This window comes from Octodon degus, unplaced genomic scaffold, assembly GCF_000260255.1.
Source record: "Octodon degus isolate 3935 unplaced genomic scaffold, OctDeg1.0 scaffold00106, whole genome shotgun sequence".
NCBI classification, from domain to species: domain Eukaryota; kingdom Metazoa; phylum Chordata; class Mammalia; order Rodentia; family Octodontidae; genus Octodon; species Octodon degus.
The window spans coordinates 4,001,631-4,006,430 of NW_004524682.1; positions in this window are offsets into that span (position 1 = coordinate 4,001,631).

Sequence of the window (4,800 nt, forward strand, 5' to 3'; positions counted from 1 at the left end):
TAGCCAAATATTGGAAACAACCAAAATGCCCATCACCTGAGGAGTGGATGAAAAAGATGTATTTTTATAATGGAGTGTTACTCAGCTATAAAGAAAGACAAACTTGAAGCCTGATTATTGAAGTGGATGCAACTTGTGGCTATACTCATAAGTGAAAAAAACCAGACCCATATGTATAAATATCATATTGTTTCTGTAGTGTAAGAACACAAAAGAAGAAATAAAACCTGAAAGGTAGGACAGACACAGTTAAACAGAAAGATATGAAACTTAAGGATTAAACAACAAAGAGGAGAGAAAGGAAAAAAGACAGGGAAAAGGGTAGGGGTAAATATGCAAGTGTATTTACAAGAAGGTGTATATACTGTACTAAGAATTTCTGTCAGCTTTTTGAAAGTAGCAGTTAATGTGTAGAATCCTAACCTTGACTAACTCTGCATGTTGATTTCTGTGAACCAAGCAACTACATTGAGGACAACAATGTGTAATGCAAAAAACATGCCTTAAATACCTGTTATCTTGGTCTTTTAAATATGTATTGTTTCTAATGTCATATCAATGATTACCATATGCTCTTTAAAATAATTTTTTTAGAAAAAGGTAATAAAAAAGAAAGACAAGAACAAAAATTTAAGATTTCCAGAAAGCATGTGGTAATACTCAATCATATGTCCAACCTTGCATAACTATATCTGTTAATCTGTGCGACATATTTGACAGTAAATAAGATAATATACCAATCATTGCTAATCAGCTATTCTATTTTGAAAATCTGTAACATATATATTGTTGTATATTACCCTGTTCCTGTGTTTGTTTTTCTTTTTCTTGCTGGTTTTACTCTTGAGAACAAATGAAAATTACAATTAAAAAGCTACATATATCCCTCATGACACCTAATGTAAAATCTTTATATTAAGATGTGGTCCAAAATTATGTCACTGTGAGGTTGCACTATAAAACAAATTTTCTGAATACATATTATAAATTAACACAAAAATACTGTGAGGCTCTTTTCATTGAAGATGATTGTGGTCCTTGTATTAAGACACTTTCCAAAATCTTAAGTGTTTTACTTCATGTTGAAATTTAGTCTGTTCAACACAGGATGTTATTAATTTTCTGATTTCTGTACCTTTACTCTTACTATTCCTCTTCTTCATATGCTTTCTTGATTTCTCTCTGTAATCTTGATCTTATTTATCCTTTAGTACCTATGCTAGATTTCATTTTCTGTATGAACAGTTCTCTACCCAAGTAGCACAGAGATCTGAGTCGCCTGTATGAACAAAATTATTATATTGTCAGTATTGTAAACCACTTTTAGGAAATTACTAATTGTCTCTTCTATTGAGATTGTTGAGTTTTGTAGGTAAAAGACTATGTTAAAATGGAATATAAACACAGAAGAATGATACTAAGAATTAATTTTATCTGCTTAATGAAAAAGTATGCTGCAAATGTAGATTATATCAGGATAAACAGGAATGCATAAGATTCTTAGAAACTGTGACATATTAAGAAGAATAGAATAGAATGAGTTGTGAATTTGGATTTAGGAGCTTTGAGTTCACTCACCCTCCTGACTCCCGTACCGTGCATATCATTTATCTTTTTGGGCCCCATTCTTTCCCCTGTGAAATAAGAGGTTTAACTTACATATGTACTCTTCAAAGTGTAGCGTAGCTCACATCCTATGCCAACTAAATCAGAACATTTGTGTGAGCTCAGATGTATGTGTTTTCATAAACCCTGCAGGAGATATCCGCAGAAGTACTGGAAACACTTGTCTACAGAAGGCGCTTAAGCTATATTTCATGCGATTTCATGGAAGAGCTGCATGACTTCTGTAGTTCTCTGAAACTATATTCCTGTATATATTAGACTTTGTGGCTATGAGAAAGGAATCTGAGGATGTGGGGAGAGTTTTCCAGGACAACAGATGGGAAGTGAAAGAATGAAGACACAATATGTATACATGCCAATATCCCATGATGAATGTATTTATTATGCACCACAAACATGTACTACAGAAAAGGAAGTAAAATTTTATCTAGAGAAAAATGTCTTACTGTTAATCAAATGCTCTAGGGGGTCTTTGAACTAGTTCATCCTTGAACTAGCTGACTGGTTATAACCCTCTGCAATCTCCAGAATGTGATACTCCTTTTTAGTTTCCAGAGCAGAACTTGCAAGTGGAAAACTTAAAGTCTATAGATAGCTTGGCATGTTTGCTTAGCTTGTTCAATATTATTGCCAAAATGAAAACATTTAAAAACCAAGAATTTTACATAAAATTCAAGATCTGGAGATTTTCCTGAAATTTTTGTGGGATCTGCTAACCGCTGATTTTCATTTCCAAATCGCATCAACTTTCAGGGGGCTTATTAATGACTATTCAACTAATAGACCATACTCAATCCAGCTCCCCAGATTTCCCACCTATGTCAATTTTCTTCAACTTTGGGTCAAAAGAGCATAGCCAAATTGTACTTGTGGCTATATTACTCTTTTTTAAAATTGTTTCTTTTATTTGTTTTGTTTTTTGATAGTGAAAAAAAGTTCTGTAATTATGTTTAGGTTAAAAAAATGTGCATGTACATTTTGGTCAGCTTTCCTGATTGAACTAGTCAATTGGATGGTGATGTTCTAGTCATGACACGCTTTCTCGATGGTAGGTACTGAATAAACATCATTTGAGATCACCATCAAAGTGATATTTTACCAAATTATGTTCTAATATTTCTGTTCTGAATTTGACCTTTTTGCTGTTACAAAGGGACATAAATTTTCTAAGTTTCCTCTAACAGCATATGAAAAACTGGATATATTTAAGTAACAGAAACATCTTCTGGCAATGGTGGTGGCCAGAAATCGAACTTCAACATGTAGGCAATTTCTCTCTGGACACTGAAGCTTCGGCCTGGCTTTTGTTGGCTGTTGGCAATCCTTGGCGTTTTCCTCAGCTTTAGAAAGATCACTCTGTGTTCTGCCACTGTCTTCACATAGCATTCTCCCCATGGCTGTGCCTTTTTGCTGGGTCTTTGAAAGACATAGAGCATTGAATTGAGCCTTCACCTTAGATCTAAATTAATCTCATCTCTAGATTTCTTTTTTTCTCCAAAACTCCTGTCCAAATAAAATCACATTCACAAGTGCTGGAAGTTTGAATCTAGGCCTAACTTTTGAGAGTATCTCTTTGTAACTCACCAGTGTCTCTAAGATTTAAATTTTTTAAATGATTTCTACTACATTTTTTTCTTTTAAATGTACTTAATACAGGGTCTACGGAGTTGCATTCCACAGATCTGACATAGTGATTCTCCTGTTTTCAGCCTCCCAAGTGCTGGGATTAAGGTATGCGCCACCACACCCAGTCTCAATCACAGTCTCAGGGCACCACAGGGGTGAGGCCCGCACAGCACACAGGGTTTTAAACCTTGGTCCCTTCCTCTGCCTAAGCAGGTGCTTTAATCTGCTGAGCTATCTAGCCGGCTCCGCTATTATATTTTTTCTGACTATCTCTCTCCATCTTTCAACTGGAGATGCGAAACTATGTAGCAAGCTCTCAGTAGATTCTGTAGTTGTTGGATTTCATTCTTCTGTTATTTCTCACTCGGTCAATCTTTACTGGAAATGTCCACTAAATAAACCATTTGGACATGAACAGAGGTTTATGCTGCAGAACAAAGAGGTGTGAATAAGACTTGGTCTGTTTTTATAAGGTAACTTTAAATGAGTAATTTACATCAATGCATTGACCATAGGATTACCATCTCAGATTTTTTCACTGACATCTAAACGAAAGAAGTTTTTAATATTTCATATACTTATATACATACATATATATACTAGAGATTTTCTAATATTTAAAATACATTTAAACTAAGTTGTATTCTCTTATAGAAATATAAAATGCACCTACTACTCTCTATAAAAACAAGATCCCAAATTTTTTGATTGACAGAAAATGCTATTAAATTTACTTTTGATATGATTATTTTTATAATGCATTTTATATTTGCAGAATTTTAGTTTTTGTAAGTAGCATTTTAAAAAACTTTTCATTTAAATGTATAATTTCAAGTAAAGGAACATAATATGAAATAATTGAGCACGTTATAGTTTGGGTGGAATAAATTTACCATTGGTCAGTTGTGTGTTTGGTTGTATAGTGTATAGAATAGAAAAAGCAACTAATCTTTCCAGTTAAATTTTTAAAACACAGCATAACATTTTAACTTCTTTTTTTAAAATTCTGCTTAAGTTGTAAAATAAATTCTTCAAAATAAATGGATTTTGTGCAGAAGAATCCTCTCAGCCATCATTATGATAATCCTATATTCGAATTCTAAGTAAATTGGTGGGGCAAAGGATGACCTGCACGTCCCAATTTCCCGTAGTTAGCACAAAGCGCCCTGACACTTGCGCGTCTTTGTCTCTAGGGAAGGTATTCCATTTTTACAAGTGACTCTGATAGGCTACAATTCCTTGGCAGCGCACTGGCGTTCTCTGCTGCACTGCTTGCTGTGGGGGCTGCCGATTCCCAAGCTTCAGCAGTGGCTGCTTTGTCTATGTCCTATGCCCTAAATATAAGTGATCATGATTTCATGGTACATGCTATTTTATAATCATATTAATCAAATACTTCTCTTTTGCCTGTCTGAATTATTGATTGTATTAACTAAGAAATGACAGAAGAGTCTGGGTAACACTAGAAGCTCATTTTTTCTATTCTTTGGTAGCAGCAGGAACTAGCTCAGCAGTTTTAAGTGAGTTTACAAAAAGGCTAGGCTGATG